Source organism: Equus asinus, chromosome 22 (assembly GCF_041296235.1).
Source record: "Equus asinus isolate D_3611 breed Donkey chromosome 22, EquAss-T2T_v2, whole genome shotgun sequence".
Classification (NCBI taxonomy): domain Eukaryota; kingdom Metazoa; phylum Chordata; class Mammalia; order Perissodactyla; family Equidae; genus Equus; species Equus asinus.
Genome location: NC_091811.1, coordinates 7717138 through 7742716, shown reverse-complemented (window position 1 = coordinate 7742716; position 25579 = coordinate 7717138).

The following is a 25579-nucleotide window of genomic DNA, read 5'->3' as shown; positions in this document are numbered from 1 at the left end:
GAACATGTTCCTAAACAGCTACCCGCAAACTGGGCTTAGAACAGTCTTCTCACATTGTTAGTAATTGATAGGTCATCTGTAGGGCATATGCTGAAATGTTTGAACTGTCTTAGGTGAATATGCCCCTAAACAGCTGTAAGCACATTTGTTTCACCAGAGTTCCTTTAGTGTCTGAATCTTATGGATATTTTTCAAGTCTGTAGTGTAATTTTTTAAGTATTTTATGAAGTTCTTCCTAAACAGATACTAGGAAACAAGGGTTCAGCTCATCCTTCTTTCCTTGAGTGAATATTAAAATCATTCTGTCATGACCATAGCGCAATATTTGTTAAGACTTATAAAAAGATATTTCTAAAAGACAACTTTCCAGCTGGGTTCTTAACATCGTTCTTTCATTTTATGGAAGTGATAACCATTCTGGATGGAATACACTGAAATGTTTGAAAAGACTTGTATGAAGATACTCCTAAATAGCTACAAGCAATCTGGTTACACCACAGTGTTCTTTCATTTAATAAACTTTATATATAGTCTCCTATAGCTGTAGTGAAATGTTTTATATCATATATGAAAGTGTTCCTACAGCTACCTGCAAGCTGGGATCAGCACACTGACTTTTCATTGTAATAAAGTGATAGTTACTTTGTATGGCATACACTGAAATGTCAGAAAAGACTTATATGAGTGTATTTCTAAAGAGATACAAGCAAGCTGGTTTCACAATAGTGATCTTTCATTGAATTAATGTAATAGATATCCTGTCGCACATGTTGTGAAATTTTCAATAAATCTTACATGAAAATGTTACTATAAGTCTACCTGAAAGCTGAGTTAGGTACAATGTTTTTTCATTTTCAGAAAGTATAGCTGTTCTCTATGGCTCATACTGAAATGCTAGAAAAGACTTACATGAAGATGTTCCTTAAAAGCTACAAGGAAGTTGGTTTCACCACAGCATTCTTTCAATGAGTGAATGTTATAGATATTCCATCATGCCCGTAGTGAAATGTTTGATAGGACTTATTTGAAGATTCCCCTAAACAGCTGCAAGCAAGGTGTTTTCACCACAGTGTTCATTCAGAAAATGAATGTTATACGTATTCTGTCATGCCTCAAGAGAACTATTTGATGTCTTAGGTGAGAGTGTTCCTGAACAGCTACAAGCAAGCTTTTTCAACATAGTGTGGTTTCCTTGAATGAATGTTATGGATATCATGTTGCGGCTGTAGAGAAACGTTTGATAAGACATAAATGAAATGCTCATAAAGAGCCACTGGTTTCATCAGAACGTTCTTTCTGGATATGGAAGCGATAGCCATTCTGTAGGCATAATGAAGTGTTTGAAGAGCCTTATACGAAGACATTCCCAAGGCGCCAGAAGTAATCTGGCTTCACCACAGTGTTCTTTCAGTGAACGAGTGTTATAGCTAGTCTGTCATGCCTGTAGTGAAATGTTTAATAAGTCTTATATGAAGAGGTTTCAAACAGCCGCCAGCAAGCCGGGTTTAGCACAGTGTCCTTTAACTGTAAGTAAGTGAGAGCCATTCTGTATGGCATATGCTTAAATGTTAGAGAGGTCTTATATGAAGATGTTCCTAAATAGAATCCAACAAGATGTGTTCAGGACAGAATAATTTCATCATAAGATAGTGACAGCCGTTTAGTATGGCATATACAGAAATGCTGAAAAGGACTTAAATGAAGATCTTCCTTAACAGTCAAACCAAGCCACTTTCACCATAGTGTTCTTTCATTGAATGGATGTAATAGATATTCTGTCATGCCTGTAGTTAAATGTTCAATAGGTCTTACATAAAAATGCTCCTAATAATCTACCTGAAAGCTATTAAACACAACCTTCTTTCCTTGTAAGAAGGGTATGGCCATGCTGTATGCTATATACTGAAATGCTTGAAAAGCTTTATATGAAGATGTTCCTCAACAGTTACAAGAAAACTGCTTTCATCCCTGTGTTCATTCAATGAGTGAATGTTTAGAGATTCTGTCATTCCTGCAAAGGAATGTTTAATAAGTCTTACATGAAGATGTTTCTAAACAGCTACAAGGAAATTCTTTTAAATACAGTGTTATTACATTGAATAGACATTAAAGATATCCTGTCATGACTGTAGGCAAATGTCTGATAAGACTTGAGCAAAATATTAATAAACAATTACTTGCAAGCTGGGTTCATCACAGTATTCTTTTCTGGCTATGGAGATGATAGCCATTCTGTATGGCATAAAGTGATATGTTTGAAGAGCCTTTTATTTATATTCTTAAACAGCTAACAAGCAAGATGGTTTCTTCACAGTGTTCTTTCAGTGAATGAATGTTCTAGATATTGTCACATCTGTGGTGAAATATTTGATATATGATGTTCCTAAACAGCTACCCATAAACTGGATTCAGCATGTGTTCTTTCATTTTGTGAAAATGATAGTCGCTCTGTGTGGAATATACTTAAGTATTTGAAGTGTACTATGTGCAGATGTTCCTAAACAGTGAAAAGAAGATGGTTTTTGCATGATTTTCTTTCAGATAACAAATGTTATAGACATTGTCACATCTGTAGTCAAATGTTTGATATGATTTATGTGAAAATATCCCTAAACAGCTACCTGTTGGCTTGATTAAGCACAATGCTCTTTCATTGTAAGAAAGTGATAGCCGTTCCTTGTGGCATGTACTGAAATGTTTGAAATGGCATATGTGAAGATGTTCCTTAAGAGCTACTTGCTAGGTGTTTTCCAGACAATGTTCTTTCAGTGAATGGATGTTATAGATAGTCTACCACACCCGTAGTGAAATGCTGGATAAGTTTTATGAAGATGTCCCTAAGTAGCTACAAGCAAAATGGTTTCCCAACAGTGTTCTTACAGACATTGAATGTTATAGATATTCTGTCATGCCTGTAGTGAAATGTTTGCTAAGGCTTGCATGAACACTTACATGAAGATGTTTCTAAACAGCCACAAGCAGGCTTTTTCAACACAGTATTTCATTGAATGAATGTAATAATTATCACATTGTGGCTGCAGAGAAACGTTTGATAAGACACACACAAAATGTTCATAAATAGCATGTGCCAGCTGGTTGCATCACAATGTTGTTTAATTTAATGGAAGTGATAATCATTCTGTACAGCATATGATGTGTTTGAATAGCCTCATATAAAGATATTCCTAAAAACTTATGAGCAATCTGGTTTCACCAGAGTGTGTTCCTCAGTGAAGGAATCTTACAGAGATTCTGTCAGAGCAGTAGTGACATGTTTGGTGTTTTGTATGAAGAAACCCTAAATGGCTTCCTGCAAGATGAGTTCAACACAGTGTTATTTCATTTTAAGAAAATGATAGTCATTCTGTTTGGCATAAACTGAAATATTAGAAAAGCCTTATATCAAGATGTTCCTAATTAGCTACCAGCAATCTGGCTTCACAATAGTGTTCTTTCACTGAATGGATGTAATAGATACTTTGTAGTGAAATGTATGATAAGTCTCTTAGGAAAAGGTTCCTAAACAGCTGCCTGCAATCTGGCTTCAGCACATTATATCATTGTCTCAAAGTGATATTCATTCAGTATGTCTTATATGGAAATGCTTGAAATGGTGAACATGAAGAAGTTTCTAAATATATACAAGCAAGATTGTTTCTCCACAGTTTTCTTTCAGTGACTGAATGTTATGTATAGTCTGTCACGACTATTGTAAAATGTTTGATAAGTCTTATGTAAAAACGTTCCTAGATAGCGATCTGTGAGCTCTATTTAGCACAGTGTTCTTTCATTGTAGGAAAATGATACCCATTCATTATGGCATATACTGAAATGTGAGAAATGTCTCAAATACAAATGTTCCTAATAATAGCTTCAAGATGCTTTCACCACAGAGGTCTTTCAGTGAAACAATATTGCAGATATTCTGTGACACTTGTAGTGAAGTGTTAGTTAAAACTTACTTGCAAGCTGGATTCAGCACAGTGTTTCTTTCATTGTTGGAAACTCATATTCAATCAGAACAGCAAATATTGAAATGGTTATAATGACTAATACGAAGATGATCCTTAATGGCTGCAAGTAAGATGGTTTCACCACAGTTTTCTCTCAGTGAACAAATGCTATATATATTCTGTCCCACATGCAATGAAATGTTTGTTAAGTCTTATATGAACATGTTCCTAAACAGCTACCCGCAAACTGGGCTTAGAACAGTCTTCTCACATTGTTAGTAATTGATAGGTCATCTGTAGGGCATATGCTGAAATGTTTGAACTGTCTTAGGTGAATATGCCCCTAAACAGCTGTAAGCACATTTGTTTCACCAGAGTTCCTTTAGTGTCTGAATCTTATGGATATTTTTCAAGTCTGTAGTGTAATTTTTTAAGTATTTTATGAAGTTCTTCCTAAACAGATACTAGGAAACAAGGGTTCAGCTCATCCTTCTTTCCTTGAGTGAATATTAAAATCATTCTGTCATGACCATAGCGCAATATTTGTTAAGACTTGTAAAAAGATATTTCTAAAAGACAACTTTCCAGCTGGGTTCTTAACATCGTTCTTTCATTTTATGGAAGTGATAACCATTCTGGATGGAATACACTGAAATGTTTGAAAAGACTTGTATGAAGATACTCCTAAATAGCTACAAGCAATCTGGTTACACCACAGTGTTCTTTCATTTAATAAACTTTATATATAGTCTCCTATAGCTGTAGTGAAATGTTTTATATCATATATGAAAGTGTTCCTACAGCTACCTGCAAGCTGGGATCAGCACACTGACTTTTCATTGTAATAAAGTGATAGTTACTTTGTATGGCATACACTGAAATGTCAGAAAAGACTTATATGAGTGTATTTCTAAAGAGATACAAGCAAGCTGGTTTCACAATAGTGATCTTTCATTGAATTAATGTAATAGATATCCTGTCGCACATGTTGTGAAATTTTCAATAAATCTTACATGAAAATGTTACTATAAGTCTACCTGAAAGCTGAGTTAGGTACAATGTTTTTTCATTTTCAGAAAGTATAGCTGTTCTCTATGGCTCATACTGAAATGCTAGAAAAGACTTACATGAAGATGTTCCTTAAAAGCTACAAGGAAGTTGGTTTCACCACAGCATTCTTTCAATGAGTGAATGTTATAGATATTCCATCATGCCCGTAGTGAAATGTTTGATAGGACTTATTTGAAGATTCCCCTAAACAGCTGCAAGCAAGGTGTTTTCACCACAGTGTTCATTCAGAAAATGAATGTTATACGTATTCTGTCATGCCTCAAGAGAACTATTTGATGTCTTAGGTGAGAGTGTTCCTGAACAGCTACAAGCAAGCTTTTTCAACATAGTGTGGTTTCCTTGAATGAATGTTATGGATATCATGTTGCGGCTGTAGAGAAACGTTTGATAAGACATAAATGAAATGCTCATAAAGAGCCACTGGTTTCATCAGAACGTTCTTTCTGGATATGGAAGCGATAGCCATTCTGTAGGCATAATGAAGTGTTTGAAGAGCCTTATACGAAGACATTCCCAAGGCGCCAGAAGTAATCTGGCTTCACCACAGTGTTCTTTCAGTGAACGAGTGTTATAGCTAGTCTGTCATGCCTGTAGTGAAATGTTTAATAAGTCTTATATGAAGAGGTTTCAAACAGCCGCCAGCAAGCCGGGTTTAGCACAGTGTCCTTTAACTGTAAGTAAGTGAGAGCCATTCTGTATGGCATATGCTTAAATGTTAGAGAGGTCTTATATGAAGATGTTCCTAAATAGAATCCAACAAGATGTGTTCAGGACAGAATAATTTCATCATAAGATAGTGACAGCCGTTTAGTATGGCATATACAGAAATGCTGAAAAGGACTTAAATGAAGATCTTCCTTAACAGTCAAACCAAGCCACTTTCACCATAGTGTTCTTTCATTGAATGGATGTAATAGATATTCTGTCATGCCTGTAGTTAAATGTTCAATAGGTCTTACATAAAAATGCTCCTAATAATCTACCTGAAAGCTATTAAACACAACCTTCTTTCCTTGTAAGAAGGGTATGGCCATGCTGTATGCCATATACTGAAATGCTTGAAAAGCTTTATATGAAGATGTTCCTCAACAGTTACAAGAAAACTGCTTTCATCCCTGTGTTCATTCAATGAGTGAATGTTTAGAGATTCTGTCATTCCTGCAAAGGAATGTTTAATAAGTCTTACATGAAGATGTTTCTAAACAGCTACAAGGAAATTCTTTTAAATACAGTGTTATTACATTGAATAGACATTAAAGATATCCTGTCATGACTGTAGGCAAATGTCTGATAAGACTTGAGCAAAATATTAATAAACAATTACTTGCAAGCTGGGTTCATCACAGTATTCTTTTCTGGCTATGGAGATGATAGCCATTCTGTATGGCATAAAGTGATATGTTTGAAGAGCCTTTTATTTATATTCTTAAACAGCTAACAAGCAAGATGGTTTCTTCACAGTGTTCTTTCAGTGAATGAATGTTCTAGATATTGTCACATCTGTGGTGAAATATTTGATATATGATGTTCCTAAACAGCTACCCATAAACTGGATTCAGCATGTGTTCTTTCATTTTGTGAAAATGATAGTCGCTCTGTGTGGAATATACTTAAGTATTTGAAGTGTACTATGTGCAGATGTTCCTAAACAGTGAAAAGAAGATGGTTTTTGCATGATTTTCTTTCAGATAACAAATGTTATAGACATTGTCACATCTGTAGTCAAATGTTTGATATGATTTATGTGAAAATATCCCTAAACAGCTACCTGTTGGCTTGATTAAGCACAATGCTCTTTCATTGTAAGAAAGTGATAGCCGTTCCTTGTGGCATGTACTGAAATGTTTGAAATGGCATATGTGAAGATGTTCCTTAAGAGCTACTTGCTAGGTGTTTTCCAGACAATGTTCTTTCAGTGAATGGATGTTATAGATAGTCTACCACACCCGTAGTGAAATGCTGGATAAGTTTTATGAAGATGTCCCTAAGTAGCTACAAGCAAAATGGTTTCCCAACAGTGTTCTTACAGACATTGAATGTTATAGATATTCTGTCATGCCTGTAGTGAAATGTTTGCTAAGGCTTGCATGAACACTTACATGAAGATGTTTCTAAACAGCCACAAGCAGGCTTTTTCAACACAGTATTTCATTGAATGAATGTAATAATTATCACATTGTGGCTGCAGAGAAACGTTTGATAAGACACACACAAAATGTTCATAAATAGCATGTGCCAGCTGGTTGCATCACAATGTTGTTTAATTTAATGGAAGTGATAATCATTCTGTACAGCATATGATGTGTTTGAATAGCCTCATATAAAGATATTCCTAAAAACTTATGAGCAATCTGGTTTCACCAGAGTGTGTTCCTCAGTGAAGGAATCTTACAGAGATTCTGTCAGAGCAGTAGTGACATGTTTGGTGTTTTGTATGAAGAAACCCTAAATGGCTTCCTGCAAGATGAGTTCAACACAGTGTTATTTCATTTTAAGAAAATGATAGTCATTCTGTTTGGCATAAACTGAAATATTAGAAAAGCCTTATATCAAGATGTTCCTAATTAGCTACCAGCAATCTGGCTTCACAATAGTGTTCTTTCACTGAATGGATGTAATAGATACTTTGTAGTGAAATGTATGATAAGTCTCTTAGGAAAAGGTTCCTAAACAGCTGCCTGCAATCTGGCTTCAGCACATTATATCATTGTCTCAAAGTGATATTCATTCAGTATGTCTTATATGGAAATGCTTGAAATGGTGAACATGAAGAAGTTTCTAAATATATACAAGCAAGATTGTTTCTCCACAGTTTTCTTTCAGTGACTGAATGTTATGTATAGTCTGTCACGACTATTGTAAAATGTTTGATAAGTCTTATGTAAAAACGTTCCTAGATAGCGATCTGTGAGCTCTATTTAGCACAGTGTTCTTTCATTGTAGGAAAATGATACCCATTCATTATGGCATATACTGAAATGTGAGAAATGTCTCAAATACAAATGTTCCTAATAATAGCTTCAAGATGCTTTCACCACAGAGGTCTTTCAGTGAAACAATATTGCAGATATTCTGTGACACTTGTAGTGAAGTGTTAGTTAAAACTTACTTGCAAGCTGGATTCAGCACAGTGTTTCTTTCATTGTTGGAAACTCATATTCAATCAGAACAGCAAATATTGAAATGGTTATAATGACTAATACGAAGATGATCCTTAATGGCTGCAAGTAAGATGGTTTCACCACAGTTTTCTCTCAGTGAACAAATGCTATATATATTCTGTCCCACATGCAATGAAATGTTTGTTAAGTCTTATATGAACATGTTCCTAAACAGCTACCCGCAAACTGGGCTTAGAACAGTCTTCTCACATTGTTAGTAATTGATAGGTCATCTGTAGGGCATATGCTGAAATGTTTGAACTGTCTTAGGTGAATATGCCCCTAAACAGCTGTAAGCACATTTGTTTCACCAGAGTTCCTTTAGTGTCTGAATCTTATGGATATTTTTCAAGTCTGTAGTGTAATTTTTTAAGTATTTTATGAAGTTCTTCCTAAACAGATACTAGGAAACAAGGGTTCAGCTCATCCTTCTTTCCTTGAGTGAATATTAAAATCATTCTGTCATGACCATAGCGCAATATTTGTTAAGACTTATAAAAAGATATTTCTAAAAGACAACTTTCCAGCTGGGTTCTTAACATCGTTCTTTCATTTTATGGAAGTGATAACCATTCTGGATGGAATACACTGAAATGTTTGAAAAGACTTGTATGAAGATACTCCTAAATAGCTACAAGCAATCTGGTTACACCACAGTGTTCTTTCATTTAATAAACTTTATATATAGTCTCCTATAGCTGTAGTGAAATGTTTTATATCATATATGAAAGTGTTCCTACAGCTACCTGCAAGCTGGGATCAGCACACTGACTTTTCATTGTAATAAAGTGATAGTTACTTTGTATGGCATACACTGAAATGTCAGAAAAGACTTATATGAGTGTATTTCTAAAGAGATACAAGCAAGCTGGTTTCACAATAGTGATCTTTCATTGAATTAATGTAATAGATATCCTGTCGCACATGTTGTGAAATTTTCAATAAATCTTACATGAAAATGTTACTATAAGTCTACCTGAAAGCTGAGTTAGGTACAATGTTTTTTCATTTTCAGAAAGTATAGCTGTTCTCTATGGCTCATACTGAAATGCTAGAAAAGACTTACATGAAGATGTTCCTTAAAAGCTACAAGGAAGTTGGTTTCACCACAGCATTCTTTCAATGAGTGAATGTTATAGATATTCCATCATGCCCGTAGTGAAATGTTTGATAGGACTTATTTGAAGATTCCCCTAAACAGCTGCAAGCAAGGTGTTTTCACCACAGTGTTCATTCAGAAAATGAATGTTATACGTATTCTGTCATGCCTCAAGAGAACTATTTGATGTCTTAGGTGAGAGTGTTCCTGAACAGCTACAAGCAAGCTTTTTCAACATAGTGTGGTTTCCTTGAATGAATGTTATGGATATCATGTTGCGGCTGTAGAGAAACGTTTGATAAGACATAAATGAAATGCTCATAAAGAGCCACTGGTTTCATCAGAACGTTCTTTCTGGATATGGAAGCGATAGCCATTCTGTAGGCATAATGAAGTGTTTGAAGAGCCTTATACGAAGACATTCCCAAGGCGCCAGAAGTAATCTGGCTTCACCACAGTGTTCTTTCAGTGAACGAGTGTTATAGCTAGTCTGTCATGCCTGTAGTGAAATGTTTAATAAGTCTTATATGAAGAGGTTTCAAACAGCCGCCAGCAAGCCGGGTTTAGCACAGTGTCCTTTAACTGTAAGTAAGTGAGAGCCATTCTGTATGGCATATGCTTAAATGTTAGAGAGGTCTTATATGAAGATGTTCCTAAATAGAATCCAACAAGATGTGTTCAGGACAGAATAATTTCATCATAAGATAGTGACAGCCGTTTAGTATGGCATATACAGAAATGCTGAAAAGGACTTAAATGAAGATCTTCCTTAACAGTCAAACCAAGCCACTTTCACCATAGTGTTCTTTCATTGAATGGATGTAATAGATATTCTGTCATGCCTGTAGTTAAATGTTCAATAGGTCTTACATAAAAATGCTCCTAATAATCTACCTGAAAGCTATTAAACACAACCTTCTTTCCTTGTAAGAAGGGTATGGCCATGCTGTATGCCATATACTGAAATGCTTGAAAAGCTTTATATGAAGATGTTCCTCAACAGTTACAAGAAAACTGCTTTCATCCCTGTGTTCATTCAATGAGTGAATGTTTAGAGATTCTGTCATTCCTGCAAAGGAATGTTTAATAAGTCTTACATGAAGATGTTTCTAAACAGCTACAAGGAAATTCTTTTAAATACAGTGTTATTACATTGAATAGACATTAAAGATATCCTGTCATGACTGTAGGCAAATGTCTGATAAGACTTGAGCAAAATATTAATAAACAATTACTTGCAAGCTGGGTTCATCACAGTATTCTTTTCTGGCTATGGAGATGATAGCCATTCTGTATGGCATAAAGTGATATGTTTGAAGAGCCTTTTATTTATATTCTTAAACAGCTAACAAGCAAGATGGTTTCTTCACAGTGTTCTTTCAGTGAATGAATGTTCTAGATATTGTCACATCTGTGGTGAAATATTTGATATATGATGTTCCTAAACAGCTACCCATAAACTGGATTCAGCATGTGTTCTTTCATTTTGTGAAAATGATAGTCGCTCTGTGTGGAATATACTTAAGTATTTGAAGTGTACTATGTGCAGATGTTCCTAAACAGTGAAAAGAAGATGGTTTTTGCATGATTTTCTTTCAGATAACAAATGTTATAGACATTGTCACATCTGTAGTCAAATGTTTGATATGATTTATGTGAAAATATCCCTAAACAGCTACCTGTTGGCTTGATTAAGCACAATGCTCTTTCATTGTAAGAAAGTGATAGCCGTTCCTTGTGGCATGTACTGAAATGTTTGAAATGGCATATGTGAAGATGTTCCTTAAGAGCTACTTGCTAGGTGTTTTCCAGACAATGTTCTTTCAGTGAATGGATGTTATAGATAGTCTACCACACCCGTAGTGAAATGCTGGATAAGTTTTATGAAGATGTCCCTAAGTAGCTACAAGCAAAATGGTTTCCCAACAGTGTTCTTACAGACATTGAATGTTATAGATATTCTGTCATGCCTGTAGTGAAATGTTTGCTAAGGCTTGCATGAACACTTACATGAAGATGTTTCTAAACAGCCACAAGCAGGCTTTTTCAACACAGTATTTCATTGAATGAATGTAATAATTATCACATTGTGGCTGCAGAGAAACGTTTGATAAGACACACACAAAATGTTCATAAATAGCATGTGCCAGCTGGTTGCATCACAATGTTGTTTAATTTAATGGAAGTGATAATCATTCTGTACAGCATATGATGTGTTTGAATAGCCTCATATAAAGATATTCCTAAAAACTTATGAGCAATCTGGTTTCACCAGAGTGTGTTCCTCAGTGAAGGAATCTTACAGAGATTCTGTCAGAGCAGTAGTGACATGTTTGGTGTTTTGTATGAAGAAACCCTAAATGGCTTCCTGCAAGATGAGTTCAACACAGTGTTATTTCATTTTAAGAAAATGATAGTCATTCTGTTTGGCATAAACTGAAATATTAGAAAAGCCTTATATCAAGATGTTCCTAATTAGCTACCAGCAATCTGGCTTCACAATAGTGTTCTTTCACTGAATGGATGTAATAGATACTTTGTAGTGAAATGTATGATAAGTCTCTTAGGAAAAGGTTCCTAAACAGCTGCCTGCAATCTGGCTTCAGCACATTATATCATTGTCTCAAAGTGATATTCATTCAGTATGTCTTATATGGAAATGCTTGAAATGGTGAACATGAAGAAGTTTCTAAATATATACAAGCAAGATTGTTTCTCCACAGTTTTCTTTCAGTGACTGAATGTTATGTATAGTCTGTCACGACTATTGTAAAATGTTTGATAAGTCTTATGTAAAAACGTTCCTAGATAGCGATCTGTGAGCTCTATTTAGCACAGTGTTCTTTCATTGTAGGAAAATGATACCCATTCATTATGGCATATACTGAAATGTGAGAAATGTCTCAAATACAAATGTTCCTAATAATAGCTTCAAGATGCTTTCACCACAGAGGTCTTTCAGTGAAACAATATTGCAGATATTCTGTGACACTTGTAGTGAAGTGTTAGTTAAAACTTACTTGCAAGCTGGATTCAGCACAGTGTTTCTTTCATTGTTGGAAACTCATATTCAATCAGAACAGCAAATATTGAAATGGTTATAATGACTAATACGAAGATGATCCTTAATGGCTGCAAGTAAGATGGTTTCACCACAGTTTTCTCTCAGTGAACAAATGCTATATATATTCTGTCCCACATGCAATGAAATGTTTGTTAAGTCTTATATGAACATGTTCCTAAACAGCTACCCGCAAACTGGGCTTAGAACAGTCTTCTCACATTGTTAGTAATTGATAGGTCATCTGTAGGGCATATGCTGAAATGTTTGAACTGTCTTAGGTGAATATGCCCCTAAACAGCTGTAAGCACATTTGTTTCACCAGAGTTCCTTTAGTGTCTGAATCTTATGGATATTTTTCAAGTCTGTAGTGTAATTTTTTAAGTATTTTATGAAGTTCTTCCTAAACAGATACTAGGAAACAAGGGTTCAGCTCATCCTTCTTTCCTTGAGTGAATATTAAAATCATTCTGTCATGACCATAGCGCAATATTTGTTAAGACTTATAAAAAGATATTTCTAAAAGACAACTTTCCAGCTGGGTTCTTAACATCGTTCTTTCATTTTATGGAAGTGATAACCATTCTGGATGGAATACACTGAAATGTTTGAAAAGACTTGTATGAAGATACTCCTAAATAGCTACAAGCAATCTGGTTACACCACAGTGTTCTTTCATTTAATAAACTTTATATATAGTCTCCTATAGCTGTAGTGAAATGTTTTATATCATATATGAAAGTGTTCCTACAGCTACCTGCAAGCTGGGATCAGCACACTGACTTTTCATTGTAATAAAGTGATAGTTACTTTGTATGGCATACACTGAAATGTCAGAAAAGACTTATATGAGTGTATTTCTAAAGAGATACAAGCAAGCTGGTTTCACAATAGTGATCTTTCATTGAATTAATGTAATAGATATCCTGTCGCACATGTTGTGAAATTTTCAATAAATCTTACATGAAAATGTTACTATAAGTCTACCTGAAAGCTGAGTTAGGTACAATGTTTTTTCATTTTCAGAAAGTATAGCTGTTCTCTATGGCTCATACTGAAATGCTAGAAAAGACTTACATGAAGATGTTCCTTAAAAGCTACAAGGAAGTTGGTTTCACCACAGCATTCTTTCAATGAGTGAATGTTATAGATATTCCATCATGCCCGTAGTGAAATGTTTGATAGGACTTATTTGAAGATTCCCCTAAACAGCTGCAAGCAAGGTGTTTTCACCACAGTGTTCATTCAGAAAATGAATGTTATACGTATTCTGTCATGCCTCAAGAGAACTATTTGATGTCTTAGGTGAGAGTGTTCCTGAACAGCTACAAGCAAGCTTTTTCAACATAGTGTGGTTTCCTTGAATGAATGTTATGGATATCATGTTGCGGCTGTAGAGAAACGTTTGATAAGACATAAATGAAATGCTCATAAAGAGCCACTGGTTTCATCAGAACGTTCTTTCTGGATATGGAAGCGATAGCCATTCTGTAGGCATAATGAAGTGTTTGAAGAGCCTTATACGAAGACATTCCCAAGGCGCCAGAAGTAATCTGGCTTCACCACAGTGTTCTTTCAGTGAACGAGTGTTATAGCTAGTCTGTCATGCCTGTAGTGAAATGTTTAATAAGTCTTATATGAAGAGGTTTCAAGCAGCCGCCAGCAAGCCGGGTTTAGCACAGTGTCCTTTAACTGTAAGTAAGTGAGAGCCATTCTGTATGGCATATGCTTAAATGTTAGAGAGGTCTTATATGAAGATGTTCCTAAATAGAATCCAACAAGATGTGTTCAGGACAGAATAATTTCATCATAAGATAGTGACAGCCGTTTAGTATGGCATATACAGAAATGCTGAAAAGGACTTAAATGAAGATCTTCCTTAACAGTCAAACCAAGCCACTTTCACCATAGTGTTCTTTCATTGAATGGATGTAATAGATATTCTGTCATGCCTGTAGTTAAATGTTCAATAGGTCTTACATAAAAATGCTCCTAATAATCTACCTGAAAGCTATTAAACACAACCTTCTTTCCTTGTAAGAAGGGTATGGCCATGCTGTATGCCATATACTGAAATGCTTGAAAAGCTTTATATGAAGATGTTCCTCAACAGTTACAAGAAAACTGCTTTCATCCCTGTGTTCATTCAATGAGTGAATGTTTAGAGATTCTGTCATTCCTGCAAAGGAATGTTTAATAAGTCTTACATGAAGATGTTTCTAAACAGCTACAAGGAAATTCTTTTAAATACAGTGTTATTACATTGAATAGACATTAAAGATATCCTGTCATGACTGTAGGCAAATGTCTGATAAGACTTGAGCAAAATATTAATAAACAATTACTTGCAAGCTGGGTTCATCACAGTATTCTTTTCTGGCTATGGAGATGATAGCCATTCTGTATGGCATAAAGTGATATGTTTGAAGAGCCTTTTATTTATATTCTTAAACAGCTAACAAGCAAGATGGTTTCTTCACAGTGTTCTTTCAGTGAATGAATGTTCTAGATATTGTCACATCTGTGGTGAAATATTTGATATATGATGTTCCTAAACAGCTACCCATAAACTGGATTCAGCATGTGTTCTTTCATTTTGTGAAAATGATAGTCGCTCTGTGTGGAATATACTTAAGTATTTGAAGTGTACTATGTGCAGATGTTCCTAAACAGTGAAAAGAAGATGGTTTTTGCATGATTTTCTTTCAGATAACAAATGTTATAGACATTGTCACATCTGTAGTCAAATGTTTGATATGATTTATGTGAAAATATCCCTAAACAGCTACCTGTTGGCTTGATTAAGCACAATGCTCTTTCATTGTAAGAAAGTGATAGCCGTTCCTTGTGGCATGTACTGAAATGTTTGAAATGGCATATGTGAAGATGTTCCTTAAGAGCTACTTGCTAGGTGTTTTCCAGACAATGTTCTTTCAGTGAATGGATGTTATAGATAGTCTACCACACCCGTAGTGAAATGCTGGATAAGTTTTATGAAGATGTCCCTAAGTAGCTACAAGCAAAATGGTTTCCCAACAGTGTTCTTACAGACATTGAATGTTATAGATATTCTGTCATGCCTGTAGTGAAATGTTTGCTAAGGCTTGCATGAACACTTACATGAAGATGTTTCTAAACAGCCACAAGCAGGCTTTTTCAACACAGTATTTCATTGAATGAATGTAATAATTATCACATTGTGGCTGCAGAGAAACGTTTGATAAGACACACACAAAATGTTCATAAATAGCATGTGCCAGCTGGTTGCATCACAATGTTGTTTAATTTAATGGAAGTGATAATCATTCTGTACAGCATATGATGTGTTTGAATAGCCTCATATAAAGATATTCCTAAAAACTTATGAGCAATCTGGTTTCACCAGAGTGTGTTCCTCAGTGAAGGAATCTTACAGAGATTCTGTCAGAGCAGTAGTGACATGTTTGGTGTTTTGTATGAAGAAACCCTAAATGGCTTCCTGCAAGATGAGTTCAACACAGTGTTATTTCATTTTAAGAAAATGATAGTCATTCTGTTTGGCATAAACTGAAATATTAGAAAAGCCTTATATCAAGATGTTCCTAATTAGCTACCAGCAATCTGGCTTCACAATAGTGTTCTTTCACTGAATGGATGTAATAGATACTTTGTAGTGAAATGTATGATAAGTCTCTTAGGAAAAGGTTCCTAAACAGCTGCCTGCAATCTGGCTTCAGCACATTATATCATTGTCTCAAAGTGATATTCATTCAGTATGTCTTATATGGAAATGCTTGAAATGGTGAACATGAAGAAGTTTCTAAATATATACAAGCAAGATTGTTTCTCCACAGTTTTCTTTCAGTGACTGAATGTTATGTATAGTCTGTCACGACTATTGTAAAATGTTTGATAAGTCTTATGTAAAAACGTTCCTAGATAGCGATCTGTGAGCTCTATTTAGCACAGTGTTCTTTCATTGTAGGAAAATGATACCCATTCATTATGGCATATACTGAAATGTGAGAAATGTCTCAAATACAAATGTTCCTAATAATAGCTTCAAGATGCTTTCACCACAGAGGTCTTTCAGTGAAACAATATTGCAGATATTCTGTGACACTTGTAGTGAAGTGTTAGTTAAAACTTACTTGCAAGCTGGATTCAGCACAGTGTTTCTTTCATTGTTGGAAACTCATATTCAATCAGAACAGCAAATATTGAAATGGTTATAATGACTAATACGAAGATGATCCTTAATGGCTGCAAGTAAGATGGTTTCACCACAGTTTTCTCTCAGTGAACAAATGCTATATATATTCTGTCCCACATGCAATGAAATGTTTGTTAAGTCTTATATGAACATGTTCCTAAACAGCTACCCGCAAACTGGGCTTAGAACAGTCTTCTCACATTGTTAGTAATTGATAGGTCATCTGTAGGGCATATGCTGAAATGTTTGAACTGTCTTAGGTGAATATGCCCCTAAACAGCTGTAAGCACATTTGTTTCACCAGAGTTCCTTTAGTGTCTGAATCTTATGGATATTTTTCAAGTCTGTAGTGTAATTTTTTAAGTATTTTATGAAGTTCTTCCTAAACAGATACTAGGAAACAAGGGTTCAGCTCATCCTTCTTTCCTTGAGTGAATATTAAAATCATTCTGTCATGACCATAGCGCAATATTTGTTAAGACTTATAAAAAGATATTTCTAAAAGACAACTTTCCAGCTGGGTTCTTAACATCGTTCTTTCATTTTATGGAAGTGATAACCATTCTGGATGGAATACACTGAAATGTTTGAAAAGACTTGTATGAAGATACTCCTAAATAGCTACAAGCAATCTGGTTACACCACAGTGTTCTTTCATTTAATAAACTTTATATATAGTCTCCTATAGCTGTAGTGAAATGTTTTATATCATATATGAAAGTGTTCCTACAGCTACCTGCAAGCTGGGATCAGCACACTGACTTTTCATTGTAATAAAGTGATAGTTACTTTGTATGGCATACACTGAAATGTCAGAAAAGACTTATATGAGTGTATTTCTAAAGAGATACAAGCAAGCTGGTTTCACAATAGTGATCTTTCATTGAATTAATGTAATAGATATCCTGTCGCACATGTTGTGAAATTTTCAATAAATCTTACATGAAAATGTTACTATAAGTCTACCTGAAAGCTGAGTTAGGTACAATGTTTTTTCATTTTCAGAAAGTATAGCTGTTCTCTATGGCTCATACTGAAATGCTAGAAAAGACTTACATGAAGATGTTCCTTAAAAGCTACAAGGAAGTTGGTTTCACCACAGCATTCTTTCAATGAGTGAATGTTATAGATATTCCATCATGCCCGTAGTGAAATGTTTGATAGGACTTATTTGAAGATTCCCCTAAACAGCTGCAAGCAAGGTGTTTTCACCACAGTGTTCATTCAGAAAATGAATGTTATACGTATTCTGTCATGCCTCAAGAGAACTATTTGATGTCTTAGGTGAGAGTGTTCCTGAACAGCTACAAGCAAGCTTTTTCAACATAGTGTGGTTTCCTTGAATGAATGTTATGGATATCATGTTGCGGCTGTAGAGAAACGTTTGATAAGACATAAATGAAATGCTCATAAAGAGCCACTGGTTTCATCAGAACGTTCTTTCTGGATATGGAAGCGATAGCCATTCTGTAGGCATAATGAAGTGTTTGAAGAGCCTTATACGAAGACATTCCCAAGGCGCCAGAAGTAATCTGGCTTCACCACAGTGTTCTTTCAGTGAACGAGTGTTATAGCTAGTCTGTCATGCCTGTAGTGAAATGTTTAATAAGTCTTATATGAAGAGGTTTCAAGCAGCCGCCAGCAAGCCGGGTTTAGCACAGTGTCCTTTAACTGTAAGTAAGTGAGAGCCATTCTGTATGGCATATGCTTAAATGTTAGAGAGGTCTTATATGAAGATGTTCCTAAATAGAATCCAACAAGATGTGTTCAGGACAGAATAATTTCATCATAAGATAGTGACAGCCGTTTAGTATGGCATATACAGAAATGCTGAAAAGGACTTAAATGAAGATCTTCCTTAACAGTCAAACCAAGCCACTTTCACCATAGTGTTCTTTCATTGAATGGATGTAATAGATATTCTGTCATGCCTGTAGTTAAATGTTCAATAGGTCTTACATAAAAATGCTCCTAATAATCTACCTGAAAGCTATTAAACACAACCTTCTTTCCTTGTAAGAAGGGTATGGCCATGCTGTATGCCATATACTGAAATGCTTGAAAAGCTTTATATGAAGATGTTCCTCAACAGTTACAAGAAAACTGCTTTCATCCCTGTGTTCATTCAATGAGTGAATGTTTAGAGATTCTGTCATTCCTGCAAAGGAATGTTTAATAAGTCTTACATGAAGATGTTTCTAAACAGCTACAAGGAAATTCTTTTAAATACAGTGTTATTACATTGAATAGACATTAAAGATATCCTGTCATGACTGTAGGCAAATGTCTGATAAGACTTGAGCAAAATATTAATAAACAATTACTTGCAAGCTGGGTTCATCACAGTATTCTTTTCTGGCTATGGAGATGATAGCCATTCTGTATGGCATAAAGTGATATGTTTGAAGAGCCTTTTATTTATATTCTTAAACAGCTAACAAGCAAGATGGTTTCTTCACAGTGTTCTTTCAGTGAATGAATGTTCTAGATATTGTCACATCTGTGGTGAAATATTTGATATATGATGTTCCTAAACAGCTACCCATAAACTGGATTCAGCATGTGTTCTTTCATTTTGTGAAAATGATAGTCGCTCTGTGTGGAATATACTTAAGTATTTGAAGTGTACTATGTGCAGATGTTCCTAAACAGTGAAAAGAAGATGGTTTTTGCATGATTTTCTTTCAGATAACAAATGTTATAGACATTGTCACATCTGTAGTCAAATGTTTGATATGATTTATGTGAAAATATCCCTAAACAGCTACCTGTTGGCTTGATTAAGCACAATGCTCTTTCATTGTAAGAAAGTGATAGCCGTTCCTTGTGGCATGTACTGAAATGTTTGAAATGGCATATGTGAAGATGTTCCTTAAGAGCTACTTGCTAGGTGTTTTCCAGACAATGTTCTTTCAGTGAATGGATGTTATAGATAGTCTACCACACCCGTAGTGAAATGCTGGATAAGTTTTATGAAGATGTCCCTAAGTAGCTACAAGCAAAATGGTTTCCCAACAGTGTTCTTACAGACATTGAATGTTATAGATATTCTGTCATGCCTGTAGTGAAATGTTTGCTAAGGCTTGCATGAACACTTACATGAAGATGTTTCTAAACAGCCACAAGCAGGCTTTTTCAACACAGTATTTCATTGAATGAATGTAATAATTATCACATTGTGGCTGCAGAGAAACGTTTGATAAGACACACACAAAATGTTCATAAATAGCATGTGCCAGCTGGTTGCATCACAATGTTGTTTAATTTAATGGAAGTGATAATCATTCTGTACAGCATATGATGTGTTTGAATAGCCTCATATAAAGATATTCCTAAAAACTTATGAGCAATCTGGTTTCACCAGAGTGTGTTCCTCAGTGAAGGAATCTTACAGAGATTCTGTCAGAGCAGTAGTGACATGTTTGGTGTTTTGTATGAAGAAACCCTAAATGGCTTCCTGCAAGATGAGTTCAACACAGTGTTATTTCATTTTAAGAAAATGATAGTCATTCTGTTTGGCATAAACTGAAATATTAGAAAAGCCTTATATCAAGATGTTCCTAATTAGCTACCAGCAATCTGGCTTCACAATAGTGTTCTTTCACTGAATGGATGTAATAGATACTTTGTAGTGAAATGTATGATAAGTCTCTTAGGAAAAGGTTCCTAAACAGCTGCCTGCAATCTGGCTTCAGCACATTATATCATTGTCTCAAAGTGATATTCATTCAGTATGTCTTATATGGAAATGCTTGAAATGGTGAACATGAAGAAGTTTCTAAATATATACAAGCAAGATTGTTTCTCCACAGTTTTCTTTCAGTGACTGAATGTTATGTATAGTCTGTCACGACTATTGTAAAATGTTTGATAAGTCTTATGTAAAAACGTTCCTAGATAGCGATCTGTGAGCTCTATTTAGCACAGTGTTCTTTCATTGTAGGAAAATGATACCCATTCATTATGGCATATACTGAAATGTGAGAAATGTCTCAAATACAAATGTTCCTAATAATAGCTTCAAGATGCTTTCACCACAGAGGTCTTTCAGTGAAACAATATTGCAGATATTCTGTGACACTTGTAGTGAAGTGTTAGTTAAAACTTACTTGCAAGCTGGATTCAGCACAGTGTTTCTTTCATTGTTGGAAACTCATATTCAATCAGAACAGCAAATATTGAAATGGTTATAATGACTAATACGAAGATGATCCTTAATGGCTGCAAGTAAGATGGTTTCACCACAGTTTTCTCTCAGTGAACAAATGCTATATATATTCTGTCCCACATGCAATGAAATGTTTGTTAAGTCTTATATGAACATGTTCCTAAACAGCTACCCGCAAACTGGGCTTAGAACAGTCTTCTCACATTGTTAGTAATTGATAGGTCATCTGTAGGGCATATGCTGAAATGTTCGAACTGTCTTAGGTGAATATGCCCCTAAACAGCTGTAAGCACATTTGTTTCACCAGAGTTCCTTTAGTGTCTGAATCTTATGGATATTTTTCAAGTCTGTAGTGTAATTTTTTAAGTATTTTATGAAGTTCTTCCTAAACAGATACTAGGAAACAAGGGTTCAGCTCATCCTTCTTTCCTTGAGTGAATATTAAAATCATTCTGTCATGACCATAGCGCAATATTTGTTAAGACTTATAAAAAGATATTTCTAAAAGACAACTTTCCAGCTGGGTTCTTAACATCGTTCTTTCATTTTATGGAAGTGATAACCATTCTGGATGGAATACACTGAAATGTTTGAAAAGACTTGTATGAAGATACTCCTAAATAGCTACAAGCAATCTGGTTACACCACAGTGTTCTTTCATTTAATAAACTTTATATATAGTCTCCTATAGCTGTAGTGAAATGTTTTATATCATATATGAAAGTGTTCCTACAGCTACCTGCAAGCTGGGATCAGCACACTGACTTTTCATTGTAATAAAGTGATAGTTACTTTGTATGGCATACACTGAAATGTCAGAAAAGACTTATATGAGTGTATTTCTAAAGAGATACAAGCAAGCTGGTTTCACAATAGTGATCTTTCATTGAATTAATGTAATAGATATCCTGTCGCACATGTTGTGAAATTTTCAATAAATCTTACATGAAAATGTTACTATAAGTCTACCTGAAAGCTGAGTTAGGTACAATGTTTTTTCATTTTCAGAAAGTATAGCTGTTCTCTATGGCTCATACTGAAATGCTAGAAAAGACTTACATGAAGATGTTCCTTAAAAGCTACAAGGAAGTTGGTTTCACCACAGCATTCTTTCAATGAGTGAATGTTATAGATATTCCATCATGCCCGTAGTGAAATGTTTGATAGGACTTATTTGAAGATTCCCCTAAACAGCTGCAAGCAAGGTGTTTTCACCACAGTGTTCATTCAGAAAATGAATGTTATACGTATTCTGTCATGCCTCAAGAGAACTATTTGATGTCTTAGGTGAGAGTGTTCCTGAACAGCTACAAGCAAGCTTTTTCAACATAGTGTGGTTTCCTTGAATGAATGTTATGGATATCATGTTGCGGCTGTAGAGAAACGTTTGATAAGACATAAATGAAATGCTCATAAAGAGCCACTGGTTTCATCAGAACGTTCTTTCTGGATATGGAAGCGATAGCCATTCTGTAGGCATAATGAAGTGTTTGAAGAGCCTTATACGAAGACATTCCCAAGGCGCCAGAAGTAATCTGGCTTCACCACAGTGTTCTTTCAGTGAACGAGTGTTATAGCTAGTCTGTCATGCCTGTAGTGAAATGTTTAATAAGTCTTATATGAAGAGGTTTCAAACAGCCGCCAGCAAGCCGGGTTTAGCACAGTGTCCTTTAACTGTAAGTAAGTGAGAGCCATTCTGTATGGCATATGCTTAAATGTTAGAGAGGTCTTATATGAAGATGTTCCTAAATAGAATCCAACAAGATGTGTTCAGGACAGAATAATTTCATCATAAGATAGTGACAGCCGTTTAGTATGGCATATACAGAAATGCTGAAAAGGACTTAAATGAAGATCTTCCTTAACAGTCAAACCAAGCCACTTTCACCATAGTGTTCTTTCATTGAATGGATGTAATAGATATTCTGTCATGCCTGTAGTTAAATGTTCAATAGGTCTTACATAAAAATGCTCCTAATAATCTACCTGAAAGCTATTAAACACAACCTTCTTTCCTTGTAAGAAGGGTATGGCCATGCTGTATGCCATATACTGAAATGCTTGAAAAGCTTTATATGAAGATGTTCCTCAACAGTTACAAGAAAACTGCTTTCATCCCTGTGTTCATTCAATGAGTGAATGTTTAGAGATTCTGTCATTCCTGCAAAGGAATGTTTAATAAGTCTTACATGAAGATGTTTCTAAACAGCTACAAGGAAATTCTTTTAAATACAGTGTTATTACATTGAATAGACATTAAAGATATCCTGTCATGACTGTAGGCAAATGTCTGATAAGACTTGAGCAAAATATTAATAAACAATTACTTGCAAGCTGGGTTCATCACAGTATTCTTTTCTGGCTATGGAGATGATAGCCATTCTGTATGGCATAAAGTGATATGTTTGAAGAGCCTTTTATTTATATTCTTAAACAGCTAACAAGCAAGATGGTTTCTTCACAGTGTTCTTTCAGTGAATGAATGTTCTAGATATTGTCACATCTGTGGTGAAATATTTGATATATGATGTTCCTAAACAGCTACCCATAAACTGGATTCAGCATGTGTTCTTTCATTTTGTGAAAATGATAGTCGCTCTGTGTGGAATATACTTAAGTATTTGAAGTGTACTATGTGCAGATGTTCCTAAACAGTGAAAAGAAGATGGTTTTTGCATGATTTTCTTTCAGATAACAAATGTTATAGACATTGTCACATCTGTAGTCAAATGTTTGATATGATTTATGTGAAAATATCCCTAAACAGCTACCTGTTGGCTTGATTAAGCACAATGCTCTTTCATTGTAAGAAAGTGATAGCCGTTCCTTGTGGCATGTACTGAAATGTTTGAAATGGCATATGTGAAGATGTTCCTTAAGAGCTACTTGCTAGGTGTTTTCCAGACAATGTTCTTTCAGTGAATGGATGTTATAGATAGTCTACCACACCCGTAGTGAAATGCTGGATAAGTTTTATGAAGATGTCCCTAAGTAGCTACAAGCAAAATGGTTTCCCAACAGTGTTCTTACAGACATTGAATGTTATAGATATTCTGTCATGCCTGTAGTGAAATGTTTGCTAAGGCTTGCATGAACACTTACATGAAGATGTTTCTAAACAGCCACAAGCAGGCTTTTTCAACACAGTATTTCATTGAATGAATGTAATAATTATCACATTGTGGCTGCAGAGAAACGTTTGATAAGACACACACAAAATGTTCATAAATAGCATGTGCCAGCTGGTTGCATCACAATGTTGTTTAATTTAATGGAAGTGATAATCATTCTGTACAGCATATGATGTGTTTGAATAGCCTCATATAAAGATATTCCTAAAAACTTATGAGCAATCTGGTTTCACCAGAGTGTGTTCCTCAGTGAAGGAATCTTACAGAGATTCTGTCAGAGCAGTAGTGACATGTTTGGTGTTTTGTATGAAGAAACCCTAAATGGCTTCCTGCAAGATGAGTTCAACACAGTGTTATTTCATTTTAAGAAAATGATAGTCATTCTGTTTGGCATAAACTGAAATATTAGAAAAGCCTTATATCAAGATGTTCCTAATTAGCTACCAGCAATCTGGCTTCACAATAGTGTTCTTTCACTGAATGGATGTAATAGATACTTTGTAGTGAAATGTATGATAAGTCTCTTAGGAAAAGGTTCCTAAACAGCTGCCTGCAATCTGGCTTCAGCACATTATATCATTGTCTCAAAGTGATATTCATTCAGTATGTCTTATATGGAAATGCTTGAAATGGTGAACATGAAGAAGTTTCTAAATATATACAAGCAAGATTGTTTCTCCACAGTTTTCTTTCAGTGACTGAATGTTATGTATAGTCTGTCACGACTATTGTAAAATGTTTGATAAGTCTTATGTAAAAACGTTCCTAGATAGCGATCTGTGAGCTCTATTTAGCACAGTGTTCTTTCATTGTAGGAAAATGATACCCATTCATTATGGCATATACTGAAATGTGAGAAATGTCTCAAATACAAATGTTCCTAATAATAGCTTCAAGATGCTTTCACCACAGAGGTCTTTCAGTGAAACAATATTGCAGATATTCTGTGACACTTGTAGTGAAGTGTTAGTTAAAACTTACTTGCAAGCTGGATTCAGCACAGTGTTTCTTTCATTGTTGGAAACTCATATTCAATCAGAACAGCAAATATTGAAATGGTTATAATGACTAATACGAAGATGATCCTTAATGGCTGCAAGTAAGATGGTTTCACCACAGTTTTCTCTCAGTGAACAAATGCTATATATATTCTGTCCCACATGCAATGAAATGTTTGTTAAGTCTTATATGAACATGTTCCTAAACAGCTACCCGCAAACTGGGCTTAGAACAGTCTTCTCACATTGTTAGTAATTGATAGGTCATCTGTAGGGCATATGCTGAAATGTTCGAACTGTCTTAGGTGAATATGCCCCTAAACAGCTGTAAGCACATTTGTTTCACCAGAGTTCCTTTAGTGTCTGAATCTTATGGATATTTTTCAAGTCTGTAGTGTAATTTTTTAAGTATTTTATGAAGTTCTTCCTAAACAGATACTAGGAAACAAGGGTTCAGCTCATCCTTCTTTCCTTGAGTGAATATTAAAATCATTCTGTCATGACCATAGCGCAATATTTGTTAAGACTTATAAAAAGATATTTCTAAAAGACAACTTTCCAGCTGGGTTCTTAACATCGTTCTTTCATTTTATGGAAGTGATAACCATTCTGGATGGAATACACTGAAATGTTTGAAAAGACTTGTATGAAGATACTCCTAAATAGCTACAAGCAATCTGGTTACACCACAGTGTTCTTTCATTTAATAAACTTTATATATAGTCTCCTATAGCTGTAGTGAAAT